The sequence below is a fragment of the Lissotriton vulgaris genome, chromosome 7 (genome assembly GCF_964263255.1).
Source record: "Lissotriton vulgaris chromosome 7, aLisVul1.2, whole genome shotgun sequence".
NCBI lineage: Eukaryota > Metazoa > Chordata > Amphibia > Caudata > Salamandridae > Lissotriton > Lissotriton vulgaris.
Genome location: NC_141695.1, coordinates 1,686,980,394 through 1,686,999,529, shown reverse-complemented (window position 1 = coordinate 1,686,999,529; position 19,136 = coordinate 1,686,980,394).

Sequence of the window (19,136 nt, the reverse complement as noted above, 5' to 3'; positions counted from 1 at the left end):
TGTGTGGAGAGCATGGGACTCACGTCTGAGCATACCCATCCCACTTGGGGTGACAAATGCAAAAACCACAGTTGATGGACAGAATGCAGAACAATGTCACACATTCACCCCAGTACAGAGATCTGGGCCTAAATCCATCGTTGTTTTGCACTCCCCACCACCCCAGTTCAGACATGGCCATATGTAAATCAGTCTGACCCTGTGCATCATGGGAACAGTCCAGCCCGAACTGCCAAGCCATGCCTTCCCCGGACCGGAAACAAGCTTCCGAGGACCGTTTTCTGGCATTCCAGCCATCTTCAGCCCGGCTTGCTTGAATCCAGTGGTGTGGAGAGCATGGGACTCACGTCTGAGCATACCCATCTTACTCGGGGTGACAAATGCAAAAACCACAGTTGATGGACAGAATGCAGAACAATGTCATACATTCACCCCAGTACAGAGATCTGGGCCTAAATCCATCGTTTTTTTGCACTCCACACCTCCCCAGTTCAGACATGGCCATATGCAAATCAGTCTGACCCTGTGCCTCATGGGAACAGTCCAGCCCGAACTGCCAAGCCATGCCTTCCCTGGACCAGAAACAAGCTTCCGAGGACCGGTTTCTGGCATTCCAGCCGTCTTCAGCCCGGCTTGCTTGAATCCAGTGGTGTGGAGAGCATGGGACTCACGTCTGAGCATACCCATCCCACTCGGGGTGACAAATGCAAAAACCACAGTCGATGGACAGAATGCAGAACAATGTCATACATTCTCCCCAGTATAGAGATCTGGGCCTAAATCCATTGTTTTTTTGCACTCCACACCACCCCAGTTCAGACATGGCCATATGCAAATCAGTCTGACCCTGTGCCTCATGGGAACAGTCCAGCCCGAACTGCCAAGCCATGCCTTCCCCGGACCGGAAACAAGCTTCCGAGGACCGGTTTCTGGCATTCCAGCCGTCTTCAGCCCGGCTTGCTTGAATCCAGTGGTGTGGAGAGCATGGGACTCACGTCTGAGCATACCCATCCCACTCGGGGTGACAAATGCAAAAACCACAGTTGATGGACAGAATGCAGAACAATGTCATACATTCACCCCACTACAGAGATCTGGGCCTAAATCCATCGTTTTTTTGCACTCCACACCACCCCAGTTCAGACATGGCCATATGCAAATCAGTCTGACCCTGTGCCTCATGGGAACAGTCCAGCCCGAACTGCCAAGCCATGCCTTTCCTGGACCGGAAACAAGCTTCAGAGGACCGGTTTGTGGCATTCCAGCCGTCTTCAGCCCGGCTTGCTTGAATCCAGTGGTGTGGAGAGCATGGGACTCACGTCTGAGCATACCCATCCCACTCGGGGTGACAAATGCAAAAACCACAGTCGATGGACAGAATGCAGAACAATGTCATACATTCTCCCCAGTATAGAGATCTGGGCCTAAATCCATTGTTTTTTTGCACTCCACACCACCCCAGTTCAGACATGGCCATATGCAAATCAGTCTGACCCTGTGCCTCATGGGAACAGTCCAGCCCGAACTGCCAAGCCATGCCTTCCCCGGACCGGAAACAAGCTTCCGAGGACCGGTTTCTGGCATTCCAGCCGTCTTCAGCCCGGCTTGCTTGAATCCAGTGGTGTGGAGAGCATGGGACTCACGTCTGAGCATACCCATCCCACTCGGGGTGACAAATGCAAAAACCACAGTTGATGGACAGAATGCAGAACAATGTCATACATTCACCCCACTACAGAGATCTGGGCCTAAATCCATCGTTTTTTTGCACTCCACACCACCCCAGTTCAGACATGGCCATATGCAAATCAGTCTGACCCTGTGCCTCATGGGAACAGTCCAGCCCGAACTGCCAAGCCATGCCTTTCCTGGACCGGAAACAAGCTTCAGAGGACCGGTTTCTGGCATTCCAGCCGTCTTCAGCCCGGCTTGCTTGAATCCAGTGGTGTGGAGAGCATGGGACTCACGTCTGAGCATACCCATCCCACCCGGGGTGACAAATGCAAAAACCACAGTTGATGGACAGAATGCAGAACGATGTCATACATTCACCCCAGTGTGGGCTAAAGAACGTTTATGGATTTAACCCAGATCTTTTGACTGGGTGTGAGTGTTTGATTGATTCAGATGCTCCGTCCATCACCACCCCCTTTTGTACCGCTTTTAGCCACCATAAGTGTGGCAGGGTACGCTCAGACGTGAGTCCCTTGCTCACTTTGCCACTCGATTCAAGCAAGCCGGGCTGAAGATGGCTGGAATGCCAGAAACCGGTCCTCGGAAGCTTGTTTCCGGTTCAGGGAACACATGGCTTGGCAGTTCGGGCTGGACTGTTCTCATGAGGCACATGGTCAGACTGATTTGCATATATCCATGTCTGAACTGGGGTGGCAGAGTGGGCTAAAGAACGGTGATGGATTTAACCCATATCTTTTGACTGGGTGTGAGTGTTTGATTGATTCAGATGCTCCGTCCATCACCACCCCCTTTTGTACCGCTTTTGGCCGCCATAAGTGTGGCAGGGTATGCTCAGACGTGAGTCGCTTGCTCACTTTGCCACTGGATTCAAGCAAGCCGGGCTGAAGACGGCTGGAATCCCAAAAACCGGTCCTCGGAAGCTTGTTTCCGGTACAGGGAAGACATGGCTTGGCAGTTCGGCTGGACTATTCCCATGAGGCACAGGGTCAGACTGATTTGCATATAGCCATGTCTGAACTGGGGTGGCAGAGTGGTCTAAAGAACGGTGATGGATTTAACCCAGATCTTTTGACTGGGTGTGAGTGTTTGATTGATTCAGATGCTCCGTCCATCACCACCCCCTTTTGTACCGCTTCTGCAAAAGAGGTCCCTTATGGCAAATGCACAGACATAACTGTGAGCTGGATGAGTGGGCCAGTGGTACATGGTGTGCTATTTAAATTTTGCGTGAGGCGTAGCCATACTTATTCGTAAAGGTGTGGTGTGGATGCTGCGACACGCACTCGACGACAGGCAAGTGAGATATGTCATATTGGCAGGCATTGTAGCTGGCGATCCAGTTAAACTCATTGCAGTATATGGATCAAACACGGATGACCCTCAGTTTTTTGCTGAGGTTTGGCGTCTTTCTGGCTCTCTTGGCCCTGTCGTGGTACTCTGGGGAGGGGATTTTAATGTTGTTCTTGACCCAGGGCAGATAGGTCCAGTGACTCCAGATGGCCCAACCAGGAAGCAGCAGCCAATCTACGCTTACTTATGGCTGACTGCTTCCTTTTAGTTCTCTGCTGCGATAGGCCCCCACATGCTGCTTAGGGAATCTATGTAACTGGAGCACGCTCTACCTGGTCTCAAATTGATTACTATTTAACTTCTCTGGACGTAGACACATGGACCAGGGACATATTACATCTACCATGAACATTATCTGATCACGCCACTGTATATTTGGAACTTGCAGGCAATCACCCACAGGCATTTGCATTTAAACTGCCAGCAGAGGCACTGCACAACCAAGTATTTAGAGGTTAAATTAAAATTATGATAACAGGATACTTCGAACATAATGATTAGCCTGAGATGTTGTGCTCCTGTTTATGGGACACCTTTAACCCCTTCCATGCTGATGACGGCCCCCAGCCGTCATGCACTATGGTGCTCGTGTGCTGATGACGGCTGGGGGCCGTCATAAACCCGCCCACTCGCGATTCTGCCACACAGGCGCAGAATCGCGGCCGCATGGAAGGGTTGAAGGTTGTCATCCGTGGTACATGTATTGCTAAGCAGACCAGGGTGCTGCGATCGCTGCGATCGCTTCAATCGCTGCGATCGCTGCAAGGTGATCTGATGCATCTGGAAGGAGAGATTAGCGAATTAGAGCTGCAATTTTAAGATAGTTGTGACACAATAGTGCTGGCAGCTGTTAGATAGAATCTGGTGCAATATGAGGTGGCTGCACAGTGGGAGACCAGCTATTTAGATAAAGGTGCATGTGCCAGGCACTACGGTGAGGGAGCTAGAGCGTTGATGACCTTTTCTCACATGCTGTGCAAGCCTTGGGTGAGTAACTACATTATCGAACTACAGGATGATGGAGATGACTAGTGTGTCTGATACAAGGCTGTTCAGGGATTAATGCTCAACTTCTTTTCCCAGTTACATTAGACAACACAGAGCGCTCTTTCTTCTGACTTAACTGATTATTTTGAGTCTGTACAGCTCCTGTGGCGCAATCCTCATTTTAACATTGTGGCGGGCAGTGCTCACTGCACCGCCCGCCACAATCATAAAATGAAATGCACGCCCCGGTCGCCGCAAGGCGACAGGGGCGGAAAACAGGCTGGCGGTGTTCTTCACCGTCACGGTCCCCCCCGCCAACTTAATATTGCGGGGGGGGGATTGGGCAATGGATGTCGGGCGGATTGCCTCCGCCAGGCCGGCGGTGGCTACCGCCAACCTGGCGGAGGCAATCCGCCCGACATCCTAATGATCCCCTTGGCCTCCTTTGGAGGTGTACCTTGCTACTTCTCCAGCTATTAGTGGTTTGTGAGCCACATAGGCAATGACTGCCCTTTTTTAATGCACCCAAGGCAATGTCCTGCCCTGCTTGTGGTGGCATATCAACATTGCCTGCACCGTATCCATCAAACATCCATAGGTCTACAGCAGTTGCACTATCTTGACAGTAATTTCTTCGAGCAATGACATCGAAGTCCTTGCCTTCCCCATCCCTCCTGTTATGAATTTGCTTTAGTTTAAATGTATGTCTCCGAACAACATAACTTATATACACGATGATAGATGCAATTTGAAGTCATATTTGCAGCATAACAACTGTTCTGTGTCCGTATGTGCTATTTCAAAATCAATAAACAGAATTAAAAATAAGACAGGAATTCACCATATAATGATAAATACGGCACATTCCGGCCCTTTCTCTTTCATGCATAGCAGCACGAGGCCTTGCTGCGCTACATGAATTTTTGATAAATATGGCCCTCAGTTTTTAAACAGAAGCATAGTGTGCACCATATCTACATCTATGCAAATATTATTAGCAATGTTGCAAAAAGTAACAGGCTTTCATCTTTCAAACTTTATCCTGCAAGAATATTAAACCTAGGGCAATACGTATGACCATTGCATTTTGTGACACGCAAATTTCATTTTTTAGCGTCTCACAATTAACGAGTCGCAAAATTAAATGTACTAATGTGTCTCTGGCGGATTTAGCGATTCCCAATGTGGTTACAAATGACCTAACTCATTAATATTCATGAGATATGTTGCAATTTGTGACCCATTGGGTGGAGCCTGTAATCACAGTGATGGTGGCCTGCCGGGGTCAACAGACCACCTTGTCTGTGATTGCATTTTAAATAAAGTATTTTTTACCTTTTGAAATGCAGCCTGTTTTCCTTAAAGGAAAATGGGAGGCTTTCGTCACTTTTCATTGGTTCCACTGCTTGCCATTCACAATTCCTCTATTTCTAATGGCTGTAGCACACTGTGTTACTGCGTCGTGCTGTTCCTCTCCTACGTTTTTCTTGTCAGTTTCCCGGCGCCAAAGTACTGTTTTCCATCCACTTTTCTAGAACTATATTTTAAAGGCTTTTACTTGCACATCATGCATTTACAGCCTTTATTTACAAGCATTTACCTTTATGTATGTATTTGAAGCTCTGAACACGGACCCACTTTCAGACGAACTGCGTGTGCCTTGCAAGTTTGAATGTCAGGTCTTTTTATTATTATTACTTTACTCGTTTGGATAGACTAACGATTGGAGTACAGTCTTTTCCTCATTCCTTTCCTCATTTTCATTACTTGGTTGACTTTCTCCAACTATGGCTCAAAAATACAGTTTATGCCATTTTAACTCACTCATCGTGGCTACTGTATGTAGAGTTTGTTTTGAAGATGAGTCGGTGTAAATAATCTGTGCATGTTCCCACTTATTTAAAGCGTGTTTTTGTTTATCATATTCACTACTTGTCATTTCACAGTTTTTCTTTTTTTTAATTTAAAAAAATATATTTTTATTTGCATTTTCAACCAATACAAAAGAATAAGCATGTCACATTTGGTCAGAGTCGTGCAATGCCAAATATATATGAATTTCACAGTTTGTTATACCTCATCACATTTCTTACATCCTTTCACTGAATGAAAAAACAGTTATGAGCTGGGACAAAGTGTAAAATGCAAAGTATCCGCATCTCACACATTGTCATTATTTTTGCAAGTTGAATACTTTCCTTATTTTTTGTGGAAATGCATCGTAGTTGTATTCTCTATAAAATAAAACATACTCAGATTCACTAAAAATCCAGCCACTGCTCAGTCAAAAAATATAAGAAAAGTTATGAGCTAGAAGAAAGTGTTAATTACAAAGTAGTGAATTACGCACATAAACTAGTTTTTTTTACACAATCTCTACTTCAAGCACATACTGCTGCCTTTTTGAGGTTTCATACAGTAATTTACTGTGGGTAACATTTAACTATGTTGATTTACAGTACTTACCACTTTTTAGGAGCGCCTCAATGCAGTTCCCTTTTACGAGATGTTATTCGCTTTTATAAAACCTGATCCCATCTCTTCACAGGGTAGAGACAGTCACACTATATAAACATTGAAAGACAGCTTCCTGTTCGTTTTGAAGGAAAAAACCAAAATGAGACAAGGTTTTAAAGTGTCCTTCAGTTTTGACACCAATTTATACAACATAATGTTATTGTCTTAGCACTCATTGTCAAAGTTTTTAAGAGCTATGTTATCTATTAGGTTTTGGTGTGTAATGACTACTTTTAATAATGTGACTGCAAATTATTTATAACATAAAAATATATTTTGTAGACGATTGGAGTACAGTCTTTTCCTCATTCCTTTCCTCATTTACACGAACATTAGACGAACATTTACTGCGTGCTTTGACAGATTAGTTAATTAATTTATTTAGATGGCTTATTTTAGAAAAAATTCAGTCTTTGCTTTCACCACATTTCTTTCAAGTAATGTTCATTTGCTTTCTTTTAAATACAGTCTTTCAAACAATTCTTTGCATGGATCCACGCAATAACAGTATGATTTTTTTTCAGCTACAATATCGTTTGACTATTCTTTTTCATATTACATGGAACCGCATATGCACTATGCAAATGTAACCAAATAAAATTAGCTTGTCTCTTTTCACTTATCTTCCAGGTAACAGGGTCATTATTTGAATGGTGCGACAGGTGCAGTGACACCGGGCCCAAAAAGTTGTCAGAACTCTACTAAACACCTAATATTGATATATTTTGCTAATAAACAGGCAGTCACAATTGCAGTCACCCTGCAGTTAAAAGGGTCATATTTTGGTGCCAAGCTATCATAACTCCTCTAAAAACGAAATATTGCTAGGTTTTATTACTAAACTGAGTCACAAATGCAATTATCTTGCAGGCACTATGGTCATGATTTGAACGGTGCAGCAGCTGCAGTGGCACCGAGCCCAAATGTTGTCAGAACTCCTTTGAACACATAACATTGCTATAACATCAATAATTCTATTATTTCCCTCTTTCATTTAATTTTTCAAACTTTAGCTATTACTTACCCACACTAGACCACTAGTAGCAGCACAATATATTGCCTTTTTATCCATAAACTCATAACACTTTAACAGACTTTCTGTAACTTACATTGTACAACTCCTCAGCAAGCTACAACTTACAACAAAAACAGCTTATTATTATTCACATAGGGGAAACCTAATGCCTTTATCTATGCTTGATTAGAGTAGGCAGTGGTCAGTTGAACCACTGCCAGCTCTTAAAAAATTGTTGTCACCTAGATTCACAAAGGGGGACGAGTCCCTTTGGAACCCCTTCCTGCTTGCGAATCGATTACCTCCTCCTTCACAGAGTCAGTCAAATATAAATGTTTTGAGACTGTATTCAGGTAACAAAACTTTTATACATGCCACTGCGACTCGCTAGTAGGAATGAACGCCCTTGACAGGCCCCTTACTAATAGCGACTCCCAAACCCTAGTTTGCGAGTTGGTAATAGGTTACCAACTCACAAAATATGGTGAGTACATTGCAAAAGCCATGTTAGCGGCCGCAAGTAGCCCAATTCTGTGTTTGCATCCACTAAAAACGTACATCTGCCCCAAATGCAGAAAAATAACATGAACAAATAGATGTGACTTACACCTGGAAAGGAAACCCCGGAGTAAATTGAAAGAAAGGCAAACCTACTCAAGGAAAAACGAAGTGAATCGCACCCTTTATAAGCAAAGTTTGTTGGCAACATCTTGTTTCCCACTGCACTGGCTAACCTCTCAAAAGCATGCACCACTCTCTTCATTAGCTGTAAGAGCGGAAAGAGGTAAGAGAGGTAAAGTCCACATTGTGCAAAAAATACTTCAGAAACAGTATGTGTCCTCTTTACAGAGTGCAATTACATTTTTGCTGAATGGGCACTGTTATAACTATTAAATGAAATTCCAGGAAGTAGGCAGGCCATGAAAGCGGAACCTTTTTTCCCTCTGGCTGTGCTTTTAATCACTGTAGGTAAATGGTTGGGGCAGAGAAAAGGAGAACCAGGAGAAGAAAATTGCAATGGTGTCTTGTTTTTGTCCTTTGCTCTTTAGGCAGCTGGAACAGCCTCAAATGAGTTTTCTGTGTTTCTAATCAATGCTGGATTAGCGTCATGGTCTCAGTTTTCCCCTTTCTTGTGCACAGGTTTGGATGCAATCTTCGCTGATGATTCTTCTGAGCTCCATATAGTGAAATCAGTGTTGCTGGAACAATGTTTGAAGAGTGGTTGTGCTGCTATTAATGCTACCTCAGTTAAGTCATAGGGAGTGTGAAAAGTCAAAGCGTCACACAAGCAACATGCATAGCAAATGAGCCTCGCCTATTCAGCAGGAGATTGGCAAAGGTGTGGTATGCAGCTGGTGGTGCACTTTGGAGTACACTGTTGGAAATATATCACTAAAACATGGCGTGGCAGCATCCCTTCATTTACAGACAGCACATTTTCTATTCAAATGGCCAAACAATGTGCTCTGGCATGCAGTTTTACTGATAAAACTATTTGGAGCACATGTGATAATGTGTGGAAACTTGGTTTCTGCAAATATTTGTAATTTGCACATCACCAAGAAATCCTCTGACTTTGTGGTCAGAGAAAGAAAAGGAGACATCAATCTCCACATTAAAGGAATAAGCAGCAATGTGTCAGATATAGCCTTACATTTGACCGCTGTCCTTGAATACACAGTAAATGTGACAAGATAAAAATAAAATCTAAAGGCATCTTTATAGCTCATTCATCTTAGGTTTATTTTTGTAGCACCGCAAATTCGGCATCCCTACTTCCAGCGCCTATGAGAGGCATGAGTCTGAGGACCGATTATTGTGAGATTAAAGGGGCCTTGGTCTGCAGTGATTGCTTTATTTATTGAATGAGATGCTTATTAGCTAGAACTGGAATTTCTCTAAGGGACAATCATTGAGTGAAATTAGCCACAATTCCAAGTGTCTCTGTCCCTGACATTATTGGGCCCGAAAACTACGTGCCCAATAATTCACGGTGTGTGGGCAGTGACACAACCCAGCCCCTGTCGACCCCTGCCGCAGTATGGGGGAGAAGACAGTTCTCCTAGACAGTCTGAATCCTTTTTAGGTCAAAGCCTACCAGACTTTACAGCTGTAAGGTCTGCTAAAGACATCATGGGGACTTCCGAAAAGCTTCCCTGTGAATGCATTCCGCCCATTGCATACCATTGCCTTTGTGGTTTGTGAGTAGCATTTGCTTGTTTTCTATTTTCTGGCTTTATTTGTTTTGGGCTGTCCAGCTTGAGTCTGTCCGTCCTGTGGAGCATAGCCTATTTACTGTATTCTTCAACAAGTGCTCACTTTCTGTAAACAGGCCTTTAAATCTTGTTCTTATCGTATTACATTTTTTTTCCCAATGGAGTTTGGTGTTTGCTTTTCTTTCTCTGACTTCAAAGGGAGAGGATGTAAGTGCCAATCTTGCTGTGAAATAAAGGCTTTTGTTATAACACACAACAAAATTTAAATGTCCGTAAATTACCTGTGTAGATATTTCAGAATATATCAAAATTAAGCACATTTTTTTGTAAGTCTGAAAATGTGTGGTGGAAACAAATATTTAAATATGTTCAAAACAAATCAATACACTATGGGCCCGATGTAGGTAGGGCGTTACCGATCGGTAACGGCCGAAAATACAGATTTTTGGCCCTTACCGATCGGTAAACAGCCATCGAGATGTAGGGAACCAAAAACATAAAGAATCGGATAGAAAACCGAATCGGAATGAGTACCGAATGGGAAAGAATCCGATACGTACATACCGAAAATCGGATATGTAACGAATCGGAAAAACACCGATTCGGATGCAAAGACCGAATCGGTCCATGTACCGATTCGTTAGTGACACCGAATCGGAAAATCACCGATTCGGTCCATGTACTGATTCGTTAGTGACACCGATTCGGAAAATCACCGAATCGGTCCATGTACCGATTCGTTAGTGACAACGAATCGGAAAATCACCGAATCGGTCCATGTACCGAATCGGTACAAAGACCGATTCGGACATGAGCCGAATCGGAAAACATGCCGATTCGTATGAATCGCCGATCGGGAAATTCCCCGATTCCGACAGTTGGGGAGATGTAGGGAGGCACAGAAACACCGAAATCGGCTCAAAATCGGTAGAATTCACTCGGTATTTACCATGGATTGCAATCAGGTGGTAACCAACTCCAACCCATATAAACAGTCCCAAAATGCATTGCAACTTGCAGGATGGCAGCTTTCTATGTCATTGCGAGGCGGCTACGGCTACAGCAGGAAGGACAGAGGGAATGGCTAAGAAATGAACAGGTCTACGAACAGAGGATAACCCTGTTCATGCTGACAGAGGCAGAGATACTACAGAGATACAGGCTGGACTCTGACACCATACTTGAGCTCATCAGGGATCTCAAGCCATTCTTGGACCACCACACCCCAAGGGCACACGCCATCCCTGCGCACGTCCAGGTGCTATGCAGCCTACACCTGCTAGCGTCTGGCAGCTATCAAAGTGGAGTACCAGCAGCAGGAGGGGTGAGCCAGAGCAGCCTGTCAAGGTTCTTCCACACATTCCTTGACGCCATGATAGACAGGATGGACCAATACATCTCTTTCCCTGCAACCCACGCAGAACTGCTACAAACTAAAGCTGACTTCTACCAGATGGCACAATTTCCCCAAATCATCGGTTGCATAGATGGCACGCACATTCCGATTTGCCCACCAGCGGACACCGAATACATATACCGCAATCGGAAATCTACACACACCATCAACGTGCAGGTGATCTGCAATGCAAAGTGCACCATCACAGACCTGGTAGCAAAATTTCCAGGGAGTACCCATGACTCCTATATATTCCAACAGAGCGGCATATATGCACGGCTGATGGCTGGCGAATTTGGAGAAGGATACCTCCTAGGTGAGACACATCATCAGACCCCCATAACACATAGTAGGTAGGTGGAATACATGTATGCATGTGTCTAATGTGACCCCTTTCTCTTCCAGGCGACAGTGCATATGCCCTCCGCTCATTCATACTCACCCCCTACCTCAACCCCTCCACACCTAGCCAAAGGAGGTATAACCGGGCCCACATACGCACAAGGAATGTTGTTGAACGGACCTTTGGCATCTGGAAAAGTAGATTCAGATGCCTGCACAAGAGTGGAGGTGCAAGGCAGTATACCCCCATCACCTGCTGCAAGATCATAGCTGTATGTGCAATGTTACACAACCTTGCGGTGAAGAAGGGCACTGAGGTGGAGTTGTCTGACTACGAGGACCATGACGACGACGAAGCTGTGCCACTGACACAGCCAGCTGGGGTGTGTACGCCAAGTGATGGCAGATACAGACGTGAGGAGATCACTGAGAACTATTTCTGACTGAGTACAGATGCAAAGACAGCTAAATGTTGCTTGGAAAAAACAAATTTTAATAGTGTTGCACCACAGTTACAGCACTGATGTGCATCAAAAAATGGAGTATGGTAAATAAAATAAAGTCCAGGGTTCTGGTTGCCTCACCCGCCCTTGCCAGGCTATTTTTTTGCCCGCTTGCCAGACCCACTGGGGTGTCCCTCAGCCCCCTCTGAATGCCCAGCAGCATCAGCGGAGCGCCTGGTGCTCCTCCGTGGCTCAGACGCAGCGCTGGCCGGGCTGCTGCGGCTGCTGCTGTCTCCAGCATCACCCAGGTCCAGGGCAGGATTGGAGGCGGTGTTTGAAATAATCATGGCCTCCATAGCCGTGGTGATCCTGGCCATCCCCCTAGTGAGCTCAGCCGTATGCTGACTAAGGACAGATTCCTGGTTGGCGCTGCGATGGCACAGTTGTGCTGTCGCCGCTGCAAGGCGGCCCATGGCCCGGTTCAGCACACGGGCATCCCGCCTGCGCACCAGCTCATGCTCCTCCTGTCTGGCAGATGAGTGGGTGATGGCAGTGGTCAGCCTGCCTAACCCTGCTGCCACCTCCTTGTTGGATTCCACGACGGCCTGGAATCCCTTGACCAACTCTCCCATCTGCATGTTGTGCTGCAGGAGCTGGCGTTGGCAGGCCATGGTGGATCTTGCCTGTTGCCTCTGGATTTTAACCATCTGTCCCTCCAGGCCCAGGAATACACTGCCCTCCCGTGCTGGTGCAGCAGTGGTGGTGATGGTTTGGCGCTGGGCACTGCTGCTTCCGGCCTGCTGAGTGGGCTGGGGTGCCACTGGTGGGGGGGTGATGCTGGGCGGTCCCTGAGCCCCTGCTCCCAGGACAGGTTGAACAGGTGGCAAGGCCACGGTTGTGGCAGGAGCTGGGGTAGGCGGAATGGTGTCCCTTGTAGGGGAGTTCTCTGGGGAGAACTGCAAGGGGGGTGTGCTGGCCATTACTGGGGAGTGCAGTGCATCGAAGTCAATGACCAGGACTCCCTCCATTCCTAGCCCTGGGGTGTCTCCTTCCTCCTCCTCCTCCTGGCCTGCCTGGCTGGTGCTCGGCCCTGCGACTGCAGTGTCGGACGGTGCTGCTCCCTCTGATGCCACTGTTGTTCCGCCTGATGGGGCCCCTAGGTACAAAGAAGCATTTGTAAACTGAGTGCCGATGTATTACAGTCAGTACAATTATAGCATTCCACATGTCCTTGCATCTTCTTACACTGTGTCACACTGTTTCCTGTCTTGTGATTCTGCACTGCCATATTTAGCTAACTTCTGCTGACTACATGTACCATGATGCTTGTCTCTTGTATGTTGGTGACAGTACTGTGCTGGGGTTTGCCTATGCATTGTGTCTAATGGGGAGGTGTCTGGTAGGGTGTGTCATGATGCGCATGTTTCTTACCTGTAGCTGTGACTCTCGCAGAGCTGTCCAGGGTCCCGATTCCGCTGACACTCTCCCTCTCAATGGTGCTGGAGACCAGTTCCTCCAGCTCGGTGAGGGGTGGCGCCGGGTTCCTGCCTCCTCCAGTGCCTCCAGCCTGCCTCTGTATCTCAGCCATCTTCCTCTTAGTGAGGCTGCGGATGTCATAGAACCTCTTTTTTAGTTCTTCGACAGACCTGGGGGTGACACCCGCAGCATTCACCTTCTGGGCGATGTCGGCCCAGATTCTCCTCTTGGTGCTGTCTGGCACGTTGAGGGACAGCTTGCCAAACAGCTGGCGGTGCACCCTCACCACCTCCTCGACCAGCACCTGAAGTTCGGTGTTGGTGAACTTCGGCTTCCTCTTCTGGGAGGACTTCTGGCTTTCTGACTGCTCTGCCATGTTCTCCAGTTCAGTTGGCAACCTCCTACTCCCACTGCTGCAAACTGTGAGTGTTGAGCTCAGGCTGGCTCTCCAGAAACTTCTTAATTAGCTGCACCTGCCAGTGTTGCCACTCCCTGTTTGGGTGGGGGAGGGGGAGCCACCTCATTGGCTGAATCGGCGTTTGACGAATCGGATTTTACCGAATCGGTAAAATCCGAATCGGTGTTATCCGATTCGGTATTATCCGATTCGGTAAAAGCCGATTCGGTTCCTTCAATGCATTCCTATGGGCTTTTTTCCCCATGGGTGTGTTTTCATGGCTACGAATCTATGATTGCCGAATCGGATTTTACCGAATCGGCTTTTACCGATTCGGTATTCGCCGATTCGGGGCTTTCCGATTCGGTGGTAGCCGATTCGGTAATTTCCGATTCGTTGTTAGCCGATTCGGTACTTTCCGATTCGGGCCGAGCCCAATCGGAACGTACCGATTCTCATTACCGATGCCGCCCGAATCGGTATTCATTCGGTTTTTTTTCCCTACATCTCGTTTTCCGATTTCACAATACCGATTCGGCCCGCCTCGGTATTTTGAAATCGGAAAATCGCGTTTACCTACATCGGGCCCTATATGAAGACATTTACATTTCTACACATTATCATTTGTACGCTGTATAATTTTATCAGTAATACTGCAAGTCTGTGCACATTTCATGGTCATTTCAATAAAAAATGTGTTGTCTGTAATGGCAGTTCATTACCACACCATAAATAATCCACTTTACACCACTCACTTCACGCTACACCACTCTATGCTACGTCATTGCAATTTACACCACTCCAATTTAATCTTCACCACTCTATTCTACGTCATTATCCTTTATACTACTCTACTACGAACCATTGCACTCTACACCACTGCACTCTATGCTAATGCACTCTGCACCACTCTACTCAAAGTAAATGCACTCCATGCCACTGCCCTCAATGCCAATCAACTCTACACCACTACACTCTACGCCACTATACTCCATTCTGCAACATTGCACTTTATGCCAATGCGCTACAATCAACTATACTCTACACCTTTGCACTCTACATCACTGCACTTTACCCCACTTTGTTCTGCTCTGCATCACTGTACTTTATGATTCTGCTCGCTACACCATTATACTCTTCTCTGCACCACTCAACTCCATGCCACTGCATCCTATGCCAATACACTCTATACCACTCTACTTTATGCCACTGTACTTTACAACACTGTTCTCTGTCACTCTACTCTACTCTGCACCACTCTATTCCATGCCACTGCACTATATGCCAATGCACTCTATGCCACTTTACTGTACACCACAGCACTCTACAACACTATACTCTGCAAGACTGCACTTCCTGCCACTGAACTCTACTCAATTCTACTCTGCACCACTTCACTCTAGTCTACACTGCACTACTCTAAGCACAATACCGCACTCTACACAATGCACTCTACACCAATGCACTCTATGACACTATACTCTGCAACACTGCACTCTCTGCCTCTACAATTTACACCACTGTACTCTGCATCACTCCACTCTTTGTCACTGCACTCGATGCAACTTATCACACAAAGCCCTCCACTTCAAAACCCCCAACTACCTTGCACAAAAGCTGGAATCATACGGAGGAGGTAGACAATCGAGGAGTGCGTATTCCCTCCTCTTGAAAACCCCAGATCTTCCGCAAAAAGAGAACATGCCAACAAGCTTTCTCGGGCTCTGCACCAAAAATTTTGAACTCTCTTCCACGGGAAATCCGTAGAATCTCTTCCAAGGTTACTTTCAAATTGGAAATAAAAATATTCCTCATGAATAAGTTCTTACCTTAACAAGAGGAGCGATTGTCAGCTCTAATCGCATCTGACATACTACAGTATTGGTTGTAAATCTTGTATTTTACTATTGTATTTGCTCCCCTTTTGTCTTTATGTTTCATCGACTATTCCATTCTTCGCTTACCCCAGGTTTATAAATGGTCTTTCATGTGTGCACTATTTGATTCAATGCCTATGTATTTTCCCCATTTGACTCATGTACTGATCTGTTACCTTCCTTTCCCTCTAACTGTAAAGCGCTCTGATATCCTTCGGGATCAAGTTCGCGCTATATAAAACTTTATAAATCAATAAAATAAATAAAATAAACTCTAGTCTGCAGCACTGCACTCTACACCACTGCACTTGACTCTACTTTACCGCACTACACCCTACACCAATCTACTCTGCACCACTCTACTCTACACCACTATGCTATGTATGACATTGTACTTTACACCATTCTAGTCTGCATCACTTTATGTCACTGCACTCGTTGCCATAATACTCTAAGCCACTGCACTCTATGCAACTCTATTCTGCACCACTTTATTTTCCCACCACTGCACTGTGCGAAACTGCACTGTACACCACTGCGCTCTAAGCCACTCTAGTTTACTCTGCACCACACTCATTTATATCACTGCATTCTACGACTCTGCAATACCCCATTTTACAACACTCCAATCTGCGACACTCCTATCCAAGCCACTCTCCTCTTCGCCACAAACGTTTTGCCATGCTGAAGAGCAGCCACACTGGTGTACAACATGGCTAAAACACATTGGCAAAGCCAATAGCTTTTGCATTAGCGAGAGCTATTGACTTTGCCAATGCTAATTTTGAAACTTATGCCCACATGCATCAAAGTCAATTGCATTCGCAAACGATGCGAATCACAATTTTCGGCCGTTTGCGAATGCAATTGACTAATTTGGAATGCATCATGCATTTCGCAATTTTAGGAATCGCAACCATGTTGCGATTTCTAAAATTGCGATTGCATTTAAGAAATCGCAATTTCAGATTTCTTAAATGCAATGCATGATTATTTTTAAATTGCGAATTCGCACTTTGGAAGAGGTAAATTAGCATGAAGTTGAACTTCATGCTAATTTACCGAAAACTTTCAAACATGCACTAGCTGCATATTTGAAAGTTTTATTTTACACACACCATGTCCTTGGTTCATGTGTGTGTGTAAATTGCACTTAAAGTTAAATTTCAGGGGTGCAGGGAGGGGTTCTTTGGACCCCCATGCACCCTTGAAATTGCATTCACATTTAGCGAATCGTAATTTGAAATTCGCAAAATGTGAATGCCTTCCCATTCATTCCTATGGGCCTTTTGGCCCATAGGAATCAATGGGAAGGGTTTTCCTTAATTGCAATTCACAAATTGTGAATCGCAATTAAAGAAAAATACCGAATCCCAAAAACCATTGCGATTTTTTTAATGCATAGCATTTTGCGATTTCTTAATTTTCGCAATTAAGAAATCGCAAAATGTTACAATGATGCATGTGGGCCTTAGGCCCACATGCATCATTGTAAAAGAAAGGAAAACCCTTCCCATTGATTCCTATGGGCCAAAAGGCCCATAGGAATGAATGGGAAGGCATTAACATTTTGCGAATTTGATCGCTCCCATTGTGTGAGTATTATAGATAGATTTATAGGGTTGTTCACCTGTAGCTAAAGATCTATAGTGATTCAAGACTGAGGATTTTACTATCTCATTTTTCAGTCTTAGATCTTCACAGTGTTCCAGAAATGTTTTTTTCACCGTTATCTTGTCAGCTTGAGAAATACTGTTGGTCTCAATAAACCAAGAAGACAATCCCAGGGTAGCTTGAATGGCTCGAATATATCTTGACCCTGGAATTTCAAAAGCTTTTTCTACATTCCGACATTCATGGTTGATATCCCTGCATAACATTGCTGCCTGATTTTTTCCAGATACTGACACACAACAGAAGAGGCACCAGGTGGACCTTATCAGAAATAAAACCCTGGTTCACCCCTAAATGGGCAATCAGGCTGGAGGTGGTAGACGCTAAATTCAACAGCCGGCAAAGAAAACGTTTTTCCCCTGGTTGTAGGGAGCAACTTTTATTGAAACCCCACAAACCTTACTAGGTAGCAGCACCAATGCACTGGGAGTTGTACACCTTCAATGTTGGCAAGACAGTCCCTCTAGAGCCAGGCCTAGTTAGGTTAGAAACTGTCCCTGCAGTTCTACTAAGTTTGAGGCTAGAATTGTTAAGCTGAAAGTGCCAAGGGTCTGAGGAACTGAAGGTCAAGCCCAGATAACAGAAGTTATCAACAAAAGTAAGTGCTTGCCCCTTGATGGTAATTTCATTTAACTTTAATTTAACAGGCCCGCAGGACATTATATGCAACTTATCGTAATTCGTTTTTAAATCATGATCTTACATAAAAGAGCTAAACGGTCCACCACCTGCCTCAGTGCATTAGGCGTAAGAGCTAAAACGACTGCATCATCGGCGTAGAGTAAGGCGGGCGCTGGAGTGTCTGTCATTTTCGGGGTTTCTACATGGGTGGAAGTTAGGTGGGCTCTTAACCCATTTATATAGAGGATAAAAAGTAGGGGTGCCATTATGCACCCCTGCCACACTCTCGGGTGAGAGTTCGCCATAAGCATTTAGACGCACTCTAGCTAAAAGATCTGCATGTAAGGAATGCAGAAAATGCTCCAGCAACATTAGCGACAGTTTGGTCCTGCTCACTGAATGAATCAAAGGCAGTGGACAGGTCCATAAAGGCAAGATGAATGGGACAACGTCTGGCATAGATGTACTTGTTAACCGTCAGAGCTAGGTTCAGACATTGCTCTTTTGTACCTAAATTTGGACAAAATCCAAATTGAAAAGGGGAATGAATGCCCTTATCAGCTGCCCATTTAACTAAGCAGTCGTATATAAGTCTGCCAATAAGTTTAATTGTGCTATCGATAAGTGAAATAGGACAGTAGAACTTGGGAGAGATATGATTGCCCTTTTGTAATTGTTGATGAGGTCCAGGAGTGTGGTATATTATTTGTTAAGCAGTACTTAAAACATTAGTCATCAAGGGGTCCGATAACTCAGTGTACATTTTATGAAATCAGTCAGTACCCCATCTAGACCTGGTGCTTTCCTGCTTCTCCTCAGTTCCACTTCCTGCAAAAAATAAAAAGAGGCAATGAATACTATAATCTATTACACAGAGAAGCTAACATATTTGGATGGTCCCCAATGTGATAGATAAAAGTGAAATTGAGAACCCAGCCTGAACCTGGTATATTATTTTGCTGGAGTGTCTTTGCGGGATAAGTCATTGTTCTAATTTGTTTTACGAGGCTCCAAAAGGACATACTGTCCTTCCCAGAGGCGGCCCGTTCTAACAGTTCCCACTCCGTTTTATATAGTTCCTTCTAGTCTTATACTCGCAGCATGCCTGAACAATATCAGCTGTATTAGAC